The following is a 12,813-nucleotide window of genomic DNA, read 5'->3' as shown; positions in this document are numbered from 1 at the left end:
ATGTACTTTCGTATTTTTATTTTGACCTACAAATATAATATAAATATAAATTTCAGTTGTATTTTTATAGTCTATTTGTTTGCACACAATAAATACTACAAAATGAATTAAAATCATCTCATACAACAAATGCCTCATACATGATTTAAATGACTTGATTTTTTTTCCAAGTCATCCATGTCATCAGTTAATTTTTTTAGTGTTGTGTGTGTTATGATGTTGTTAAAATGATGCTGCATTTGCTTTTTGTTTTGATATACAGTGCACTGCATAATTACAAATTGTCTAATAGTTACAGATGAATTTTTCGCATTCACAACCTAAGCGTATGAGTTATATTTGTCAATCATAACAAGTATATTTGATAAATGTAGTAATTCGAGTTTTTCACGGGAATTCCGCAAATTTTTCAATCCTGAGGGGATATGGTGCGAGAATTCTATTCTGATCGAAAGTGGGATTATTTTAATATTTTGCTTTTTCACAAGAAGTAAAACGAAAATTTTTGGAATAAAACCACCTTACGTGGAATTTAATATTATTGGGTTTTCTTCAAGTTGTAATAACCAAGTTTACTTAATTTTTAAATTAATAAGCAAAACATGTTATATTATTAATATATGAAATAAATCTTGTCTTCTAGAGAAAATAAAAAAAACAAAAAATCTTATTTAAACATTTAGTCCGGTTGTCTTTAAATTTGGCATCGTTTGGTTTTAGCTATTGAAGAAGCAACTGTTAAATTTTTGTTATTTAATAATTACACTATATTTTTGATTTATATTATTAAATTTCAGTAAACAGAACCAATCGCCAAAAATTCCACAGATATATATAAATATGAGTATTTAAACAATCTTTACTTATTACATATCAATAAATACAAAATTTATTTATATTTTTTAAATAATAATGATGTAATTATAAACGTCAATATTCTCCTTCACAGCAACTTTCTGGTTTACTAAATTAAAATGTGGCTTACGGTTTTTTCCCATCAGTGGGAAAATAAAAAAATGTTTACGCTATAATTAAAATAATATTCCAAGCATATTTACATAACCAAAGTAGGTGTCCTTGAAAACAAAAATCACCATGACACCATGGCAGTTTCCTTTATTATGTGTCAAGAACAACAATTACCACAAATCAGTTATACACAGATGGCAAATAATTAATGCAAACACCTCCATAAGTTTGTAAATTTAAAGTATAAACGCTGTGAAACTTCATTAAGAACTTTGTCGTTATCTGAGTGTGTAAACGTGATAAGTCTCATTTAACAAATTGTGTAGGTTACCAAAACTTTGGAAAATCCACTATTTAAAATATTTTCAAAGTCTGTTAAAGCATTTCTTTGCTTATTTGGTATGAAGAAGTGTGTTATCGACTAAATATAGGAACATATTTGTTTGGGACTTATCAAATTTATTTTACATATTTTGTATTTTTTATTGGATTAAACGCACTTTCTTCTAAAATAGTCTTTTTTTAATTTTATAGTTTTAACTCTGTTATTTGATTTAAAGTCAGAGGAATTCATAGCAATATCAAGTAAAGTTAAAGTATTTGCAAAGAAAACATTATTTTAAGTTTTTTGAAAATATTTTAAATGGCTCTTCTAACCGCATACAATGTTATGACAAATGTTATATAGAAGCTTGACCTTAATATTGTGATATTCCATAATTTTGTAATGAAAATAACATGGAAAATTACATATGTTATGGTTGAAGACTTTGTATGCAATATCAGCGAAACCGACTTTAGACACAACCCAAAGGAGAAAACACTTTCAACCGGAAGATATCTCACTACACATGACAAATTTTCTATGCTAAATCAATGCAGAGTTCTAAATAAATATGTAAGAAATTGGAGATTTATCTTTACATTTTTGGGGTATTTTTCCTTTTTACATTTCTTCCTTATGAGCCATTTTATAATAAATTATGGGTAACGTTTCATTTTGGTGATTTATCATTTTTGTTTTTGGCGATTTTTCATTAAGTCATTTCTTATGTATCCTAAAAGTATACTGGAAATTTAAACCCATATCTTCCTAAATAACAAAAAATATACTCTTTTTGTACCTTTTTTGTTTGTTTTTCTAATTAGTATATTAAAAAAAATCCTTTCATTTAGTTAAGTAGTATTCTTAAACATTCCTTCTTCCTTATATTTTAATTTTGTTCTTTTGTTTTTATGCTTTTGTGTTTCAATTATTTACATGGATCATTAATTTTGTTTTCTTATTTAAGTCTATTTTGCATTTAACCTCATTTCAAATGCTTGCACTTAACATCAAATTTGTTGTTTTTATAAAACAAAGACTTAGAAAGAGTAAGTAGAAATTTAGAATTACCAAATAATTCTCAAAGAAAAAAAAGATTTTTTTTAGTTCCTATTGCATATTATTCTCTTTTCAGATAACACAGGGCAACAAAATCGAAAACATTTTAAAAGCTTTTTCAACCACTACACAATCTTGATGTATTGCGTTTTTTTTTTGGTAAAATTGTGAATTTTTTAGACGTTTCTCCACATAATTAATGATAACTCAAAAGGGTTAATCCGATATTATTTTAACAAAAACTCAGAAAATTTAAGATTTATAAATCTTTAAACCGTTTATATATTGCGTTTTATTCGGCTCAGTAGTTAATAAAATGAATCTAAAACAAATCACAAAATTGTATGTGCTCACAAGCGTGTACTTTGAGTGTATATATTTTATTGTAACAAAAACAAAATACATGTAAAATTTACACCCAAAGTACACGTTTGTAAACACATACAATTTTGTGAAAATGAGCGAATTCAATGTCTACAATTTCTGCCGTCTTTAATTTTTCATGAGTTTTTTAAAACACAAAAATTTTGCAATTTTCACGTAAAAAATTTATTTTTTGCTTCAATTTGTATTATAACTCCGAAACAACTGAGCCATTTTAATCGGCTTTTTTGAACTTTTCTAAGTCTACTTCAATAATATCGGACTAACCCTTTTTAAGTTATCATAAATTATATGGAGAAACATATGAAAAAATTCACATTTTTAGAAAAATCTATCCTTAGAATTAAAATAGTTTACCTTTTTTGTACCACGATGCATCAAATCTATATACTGGTTAGTGAAACCTAATTTTGTTGTTCACCTGTGTAATTATACACTCTAAAAATGCTTAAATTAACTGATAGTAGTTTATTCATTAGTTAATGAAAATCTATAAACGGGTGGGGCAAAACTTTTCAACCTGTTTATTGTTACCTAGCGTTCATTTAAAAAATGAAGGCATACATTTATAGTTCATTGAATGTAAAATTTTCAATTTCACAAAATATCTAAAGTTTTATAAAACAAATCATGTTTTCAAACATATTAACCACTCTATTAAAACGTCAACATTAGACAATTATTAAAAAAGTTTCAATCATAGAGAACACATAGAGCGGAAACTCTGCTGTCAAAGTCCTAACTCAGTTGTCAAAAACCTAAGTGGTGAGAATGTATTAATAAAAAAACTATGTGAAAACAGAAACAACACTCGTATATGTAACTTTTTTGAGTAATTTTTTTGTTTGAGTTTTTTCTAGTTTCCGCTCTATGTATATTTTCTCTACGGTTTCAATTTTACAAAATATTTTACCACAATTTAAACCAACAAATTTCTGTTACTTTTTTCTACAATTTTTTAAAAATATTTATAACTAGCTGACCCGGTGCGCTTCGCCACCCCAATTAGAAGAATGAAATAGTACTATCAAGTCTCAATTTGTGAATCTTATTGTAAATGTCTAATTTCATATTTCTGGGTCCATTATTATAGAAAATGCAAAATGTGTTCCTAATTTTAAATTTTTAAATATTCAAAAATATTCAAAAAGTACCATTGCAATAAGGAAATAGTATCATTGATTATCACTTTTAAATTCGCATTCACTAAACCATAACCCGTCAAGTTTGAACTTTAGATTTGTATATCATTTCCTATATTATCAACTAATTTTGTTTCTATAATACTTAATATTTAATAAATTATCACAAAACCGAAACCGCGGTTTTGAAATTCTTCGATTTTTTGGAAACTCTAGGTCCATTATTATAGGAAATTCAAAAAAGTACCATTAGAATATATAAAGAGTACCAAAAATCGCCCCACTTGTGGTTTCCCACTCACTCGGGTCCACATAAGCTTAATTTCATGGCTTCATTGGTGAAGAAATTACAAAAAGTACCATTCGAATAAAGAAAAAGTACCAAAAAGTCTCCCCCTAGAATTCTCACTCATTTAGGACCATATATGCTTTATTTCATGTTTCTAAGTTCATTGTTATAGAAAATTCAAAAAAGTACCATTAGAATAAAAAAAAAGTACCAAAAGGTCTCCCCTTAGAATTCTCACTCACTTAGGACCATATATGTTTAATTTCATGTTTCTAAGTCCATTGTTATAGAAATTTCAAAAAAGTACCATTAGAAGAACAAAAAAGTACCTATAGTTCAGTTCACACATTTTGGTACCTAAATATTATCTCCTATTCCTAACACTAACTTCACTCAGATACATATCAGCTTGTATTTTCCCGATTTTATCCCCTTTTTGGTATCTTTTTTATCCCCATTGAGGTGGTACAATTTTATTCAAATAAAGTTCTGTAACGTGGTGGGAGCTCATAATAAAATATTCGTATGTCTATGTCAAATTATAGAAAAACATATTTTATGAAAAAGTACCAAAAATAAACACAATTTTTATCCCTTAAGGGTTCGAATTTCCAAAAAGTACCAAAGTTATATTTTTTATTTTTTGATAAGTAAAGAATACGATTTAAAATTTGATTCTATGTTTATTGGTTTAAAAGATACATAGGGTGCCAAAAAAGTACCAAAATACAGTTTTTACACGTTTTCTCCCCTAAACGTTACTCTTTTATATATATAGATAATTTTGTTATGTTATTTTATATAGTAGGTAAATAAAAGAGCAAGTAACAGTTATTAATCAAGAACAATTAAATTGTTTGTCTCACATCAAACCATTAAAAACAACAAAATCGAATAAAAGTCATACCAAACCATGTAAATAAAAATAATTTTTTATCTGTTATTTTTATCACAAAATATGAATCACAATTTGGGTTTTTTGGTATATGGACGTGTTATTTTCGATCTCCCCTTCAAGCTCATAATAGGACCCTTTTGTTCCCACAAAATACCGAGAATTACATTATCGCCATGGATATTTGGCTTCGATGTTTATTCCGCTGGTTGCCGAGCTTCACATACGATATCTTAAACTTCAGGTTATCGTAATGGATACATATTTCATCGCAAGTAATTACTCGGTGCAAAAATAATTTTCTTTTTTAGCGTCTTTTGAGAATTCTCAGCTTCAATTCGTACGATACCTAATTTCCCTGTTTTTGGATGAATCCTGCTGTTCACAAAAGTTTTGAAACTGCTGCTTGAGTAGCTCATGGAGTAATGCCTGCAATTCTAAGTCTTAAAACTTGTTTATATGGTTTGGGCAATATTTGTATTCCGTATCAATATCACCACTACTGAACCACACAAACCATTTCTGGCACATTGAAACCGATGGAACACATTCATCTTAAGCTTTGGTGAGCAATCGCTGTGCTTCAGCAGTATGTTTTTTCAAGTAAATGCACTAAAGCGGGAAGTTTTGCTTTAGTTCATTTACTTGAAAAAAATTCAATATTTTCGAAGCAAAAAAAAAAACCTTGTTATTTATACTATAATGTGCAATAACTAAGAGCGAATACATAACAGGTACGTACCCCTCAAATTGGCATATAAGTTATCCCGAATTCTTAAGTTATACAACCAATAGATGTCCGAAAAATTTTATATTTCAAATTTAATCATCCATAAATAAATAAAATTAAAAACTGTTTTTAAATGGATTTTTTTTCAGCATTTAGTATTTTTTTTAGATATTGCTACTTTGACTCAAAACAAAATAAAAAACTTCAAATAACTGGCATTCTCTTAACGTTATCATATTTTGCTCAAAATTTCAGCATTTGGTTTTTATATGATAAAGAACATTCAAAATTAGTCTTCACTGAAGACAAATTTATTCTATTTAACGCTTTCGCTTCATATTTTTCTGGGAGTGTTTTAAAAATATTATTTTTATAATAATGACATAGTTTTGATCAAAGAAACACAAATTTAAAATTTTTTTTTTTGAAATGTGTTTTTTTGACTGTAGCTAATAATTTTCTTCAATGTAAAAAAAATTTTGGGTTTTCGTATTGATTTTAAAAATTTTTTGTGTACAAGTTTAAATTTGCTTGCTTTTTTGCAAGTAATCTTAAAATAAATTTAATTTAAATAGTACAGAAATATTTTACCTACAGTTTTTCATAAAAAAATGGACGATTGCAGCTCAGCCCTACTTCTGGTGTTGTCCAGGAAAATTTTTTACATCGAAAGTCATCCAATTTTTTGACAACATATTCCGAAGATTGATCTTCAACAACTTCAATTTCTTCATATTCCATATTAACTTCATACCTATCCTCCCGCAAAATTTCTTGCCTGACAAAATAATCATTTTGGTCAAAGGTTTCTATTAAATCTAGTAAAATATATATTTTTCCAGTTCTTCTATATTTCAAAAATCAGAGATTTCAAAATTGACTAGAATTTTTTCAATTTCACTTTAAATTTCATGATGGCCAAATGAATTCCATACAAAAAATAAAGTAACGTTTGTTACGGAATTGTATACGCAACGATGATTTGTTGCCATATAACAAGACGATTTTAAAAAATCATTATATAATAATACGGTTTTGAAAAATATTGTTTTATGTTTTTTTCCATAAAATAATATGTTTTTTATGTATGTCATGAAAAAAAAAATAATTGTATTGCAAAATTATATTGAAAAAAGTGTTTTAGAAAAATCGCTCTTTTCTCCAAAAAATACCGATGCATATAGAGAATACTTCAAAGTCCATTATTACCTACTTCTTTTGCCCAAAATAAATATTTTTTTATTTGATGATAGTACCTACATAAAGAACACTTACAAATATTTAAAAAATTATGGATTAATCAATTATTATAATCATTGGTAGGCAAAAAGAGGCATTTAATTTGTGTGTTCTTTTGGCTAAAAAATAAAATATCCACAACAACATCAAGAAACTGAATGAATTGTGTGTATTTTTACGCTCTTTTGTTCACATTCGGGTTGTTTGACGAAAATCATCGTAACCTGAACAATATGAACGCCTACCATGGATTATAATAAACTAACCTTGATTAAAGTAAAAATGCAATTGATTTGATTTTAAACTTATACACAAAAATGCGTGGCTGAAAGAGTTAAAATATTATTACTACTTTTTCAAAAAAAGTGTTGTGATATTTTTTGTTTAATTTAGTATTAAAAAAAATAGAAATATTTTAAATTTCTTACAATATATTACAATGAAAGGAAATACTAATTATTATCGCTTTTTCAACAATAAGTGTTTATTATTAAAACTACTTATTGAAGGTACATATTGTAACAAAATAAGTTCATAATCACTTTTTTATAAATTTTAATTAAAACAAGAATCGTGATTTTATTTTTCTTTTTCATAATTTACTTTGCTTTCTGTAATAATGTACTTTTCGCAATGAACACTTGAACACGTTTATACAAAAACAAAACTTTTTTCTTATCTATCATAACTTAATATGCATAATTAAAATAAGATACAAGTACTTTAGCGCGAATCTCAAACACAACTTAATAAAACCCATTATAACTTTTCACAATTATAAGAATATGTGGGAGTATTTTGCTAACTTTAGCACCCCATACATCAAGCAATTAATTTATGGTAAGCATTTAATAACTCGTTATCTGGTGATTTTTAATTTTATGGTTAAATTAATATTTTGCTTATTTATATATTGAAATTAGATATAACTGCTAAAGTTATTATTCATTATTGATATTTGTAACACACCGAAATATTGTTTTTTGCTATTTTTATAATATTTGGGATGAAATCTTCTAGAAACAATCAAGATATCAACATTTTTTTACTAAGTAAATGGGGTTGAAAAAAATTGTTGCAACACTTTATAAAACGATAAATAATATACATATATAATTCCAATGTGTAATTTGTTTATATATTAGGTAAGGATTAATAATATTCATTCAAAATATTATTTTGTTTTTAACAAAATGTACTTTTTTTTTTTATTTTTTAACAAAAAGTTCTTTTTTCGATATAAAAATGGTTTTATATCAAACATCCTTAACCACTTGTTGACTAAGGCTTTAAATCGTTGAAAAAGTTTAATTTTTTTTTTTATGAAATATTGAAAACAAGGACTTCAGAAAGTTATTTACAAAATTTTTTGAGGACCTGCAAGGAACCGAAAAGGACCTGGTACCGTTGGGTCAGCATCTGCCAAAATATAAAAAACTCATATTGTTGTTATGGTACATATAAGTACCGTCAGTCGATAAAGGGTTTGGTTACTTATGGCAGTAAGAAACTTGTTACCATTTTCAGGTTCATTCAGTTTTTTATCGCTTTATGGAAGGCGAGCGAGATATCTAACTATAAAATAAATATTTTATAACTCAAGACATAAAATTTTTTCTTTTTTTTAAAAAAAAAACTCTAACTAAATGGGCCCATTTTTTTGTGCTCAAAAGAAAGCTTATCTCCATTCATTTAAGAGCTTTTTGGTTGCTTTATGGTATGCGAGTGGGATCTATATCAAAATACATGTTTTGCAACTCAAGGCATAACATTTTTGAGTCAAAACATTTATTTTATTATATATCCCATTCGAATCTCACTAATAAAAAAAGCTCTTACAGAAATAAACCTAAGCTTTCTTTGAGCAAATAAAAAATTAAAAAATGGGCCGATTTTGAAAAAAAAGTTACAAAAAAAGTGAAAAATTGTATGTCTTGAGTTACAAAATATTTATTTTGATAGCTATCGAACTTGCATCCCACTAAGCGACCAAATAGGTCATCAAGGAAAATATATAAGCTTTTTTTGAGGGCTTATTTTCTAAAAAAGTCAAAAAGTTTTTGATTTCGGAAAAAAATTAAAATTTTGATCTTGTTTCAAAATTGTGTCTGAATTATTCGATTTCAGAAGTTGGTTCACTTGACATGAAATCCTCCATATACATATTTTACAACACTAATCTTTAAATACGTGAATTGTTTATTGGATTATTTTTTTCTAAAGTTTTTCCTATATTTTGTCGATTAGGCCATATTCTAATCCAATTTTGACGATTTTTACCGGAATTATTTGGCAACAGTGGTTGTATCAGCCATAAAGTTTGGAAGAGCAAAATTTAATATGTTTTTTTCAAAATTAGAGTAACTTAATAAGTATTTATATTTTTTACATGACTTTCGTACTTGCATAATATTTATTATTTTCTAAAACATGTTTCTTTAGATCATCTTTATACAAATTTGTTGATGTTTTTCTCTCATCAACCTTGTATAATTTTCAATATTATAGCACAGGCATTGTGCATAAGAGGTTCTTATTTGAGTTTATTTTTAAGGATTTTTTAATTAAAATGTTAGTCTCTTTTATATATATAATATACATTCTATACATACTCATACTTAGTAGATATGTGTATGTTTTATCTGTTTCAAAACCAGATGTTTACTTTTTGCAATTTCAGCTTATAGTTAAAAAAAATGAAAGGAGATGAGAGAGTATGAGAGAAAAAAAAGAAAAACACATTGTTTTAATCTTTATTTTTTTCATTTTATTAAGACATTATGACAGTTTTAATTAAGTCGTTTGCATTTGTTACATAATCTGTTAAAAAGTATTAAGAAGACAGCAACGAGTTTTTAGTAGTGTATTAAATAATTTAAAAAATAAATGTATATAGCTTGTTAAATATTCCAGATAGGAACACACACTCATTCCCAGTTGCAACAAATACGAGGCCCAACTTCAAGACCTCCTAAGACATTATTTTACAGCCATTACATATTCTTCCACAGAGCACCTAAAAGCTTCCATATACATTTCACGACTAAGCTATTCGTAAACCGTTACAGATCAAATTCAGAAAATAGCAAAACAAAGAAAAATACAGTATTTAAACAAAAATATTGAATTCTAAAAAAGTTATATTCTAATTATATCCAAATTTATATTTCTGTAATAAATATCACAAAACCTAATTATTTAGAAGATTTTGTAAAGTAATTACAATTATTCGATTTTTGTCTTGTTCAAATAAAACGAATAATTCGAATAAGAGATTTTAACTTGTTCGAATAATTCGAATTATTCGAATAATAATTGCCTAATCTTGGGGAATTACACAATAAGGGGAATCTGACCAAAGTTTGATATCATTGTCAGTGAACGTGGCTAATTTGAAGTCAGGCAGTGCATGATTGACGCATTTCCAAATACGCAAAAGGTTTATTACAATGTTAGACAAAGATGTTCAAAATCTTGCAACAAAACGTTAGTGTGCAATATTTGTGTTTATCGTTCGATTTAGTAAATATTTTGCAACAGTTACGTACACTTATATACATATATTCTAAGATCATGGCCTTCATCTATTTCCATGTAATCATTATAAATGTCATCCTCAATATCACTTTCGATGACCGTTTCAAAAACACATTCTCCATCACATTCAACTCCACTTTAATCTAAGTTAATATTTTGATTATTAATTGCGATTTTTCTAATATTTCGCCAGCTAAATAACAAATATTTTATTTCGTACCATTTATTTTCATTGCTTCAAGTCTTAAGTTAAAAATTTTGAAATATTTGTTTTTAGAATTGTAATTTCTTGCAGTAATATTTATATATTTCTAGAATGAGATATCGGACCACTCATCTACAGTGATCGAAAGACTCCCTTTATCTTTAGTTATTTGTCGAATTTCAGAAACAATAAAATTTTTGTGAGACATTATTACTTATTTAAATTTGGAATTATGAAAAATGTTAAGCAATTTAATAAATTTAAATATATACGAACATAAAATTGTTATTCGTTATTCTAAAATGGCCATTTATAAATTGTTCGAATAATTATTCGTAAGAAATTATTCGATTAAGCGAACGATCATTAGTCGAATGAATACCCTAGTAATTACACTCAAAGTAACTTTTTAATTTTTCAAATGGCACAGCAGAATGCAAAGACACCCAAACTTAATTTTGATCTTAGAATCCCACGGATATTGCATTTTTAATTTTGTATTGCTTCTTGATATTTTTGTTTATATTTTAAGAAAAGAGTACTTTATTTATTGTTCTTTTGTCAAAATGTTTGATAAAAATATTTATTTTTTAAAGATTTACTTGGTTTTTTCACTTTTGTGTATTTTTGTGCGGATGAAAAATATAAAATAAAATCAAAAATAACAATAGACAATACAAATATAAAAATGTAGCATTGGTGGTGGAGCATATAAAAGTAAATTAATTTAAAACTTAATATTAAACACACTATAAACTTATATGTCCTTGCAGTACTTTATTAAGTTTGTTTGCAATTACAACTAAAATTATAAATTACTTTTTATTACATCTCATGCTGTGTATTCCTTTTAATATTTTCCACTTTGTGTTTAATCCTTGCACAAAAGCCATTGCCATGACATTATCTTTTGACTGAAGGATAAACTAAAGAGAGCGCTGACGTTCTAGTTTAATGAATAATCATAAAATACAGGGGTTAGAGGTAAGAACAAAAAAGGCATAAAGCCATTTACATTTCGCTAAAAAGAATATTAAAAATAAAACAACAAAATAAAAGTCAGTAAGTATTGGGGCGAAATGAACAAATTTAGATAAAAAATAATTTTTTAAACTTTACTGTTAAAAATTCATATTTTTTAATAGATGCGTGCAAAATACCTAAAGTAAAATTGCCAATAACTTTAGAAGTGTTAGTCAAATTTTATCATGCTGAAATTTGTTTTAAAGAAATCGTCCTCTTATTATACGCAATAAAAAATCAAGCTTTGTCAAAGAATACCTCGAAACAGCAATCTAACATTTTAGAAATAGTTTACTTAAATAATAAAATATAGGCCATTCCATGTCATCGTACGTGACATTTTTACGCCTATAAAATGGAATAGTTTTTGCAAAAACAAGGGTATCTGAAAAATAATATGTTCTTTATGTTCCATTCCAAGCGTACTACATTTAAAAAAATAATAAGTTCTTTTGAAACTTTATCGAGCGAAATAAGGCAATATCGTACGTGACATAAAACGGGAGTTATTTTGAGGTAAATCTCCCGGAATGGGATTCTATGACAGGGGTATATATGTCTACTTTAAAGGTTTAAGATTATATAAAAAATACGCATAAAATATATTTGAAGTCATCGAAATATCAGGAAATCTATCTATATAAATAAAAATTAAACGTCGTTCGTTGGTAATTGCATCGGCCGGACCGATTTAGACAATTTTTTTTTTAAATGTTAGTCATAGCCCAACTTTGGTTTTTACGGATTGAAAAATTGACCTCACCCACTTTTTCTATTTATCTATTATCGGAAAACGGCTACATCGATTTGCATAATGTTTTGTTTAAATGATCATAGTAATCCAATTTAAGTTTGTACTGAAAGAAAAATTGACCACGCCAATTTTTTTTCGATATATCTAAACCCGCAGGACGCCTGGACCGATTTTAATAACGCAATACATAGTCCGCAAAAAATTTTACATAAATAAAAATTGTCCACGTCCACTAATACGCTCACTTATTAAATACATCTGC

Source organism: Calliphora vicina, chromosome 1 (genome assembly GCF_958450345.1).
Source record: "Calliphora vicina chromosome 1, idCalVici1.1, whole genome shotgun sequence".
Taxonomy (NCBI): Eukaryota; Metazoa; Arthropoda; class Insecta; order Diptera; family Calliphoridae; genus Calliphora; species Calliphora vicina.
Note: the sequence above shows the minus strand (reverse complement) of the source record.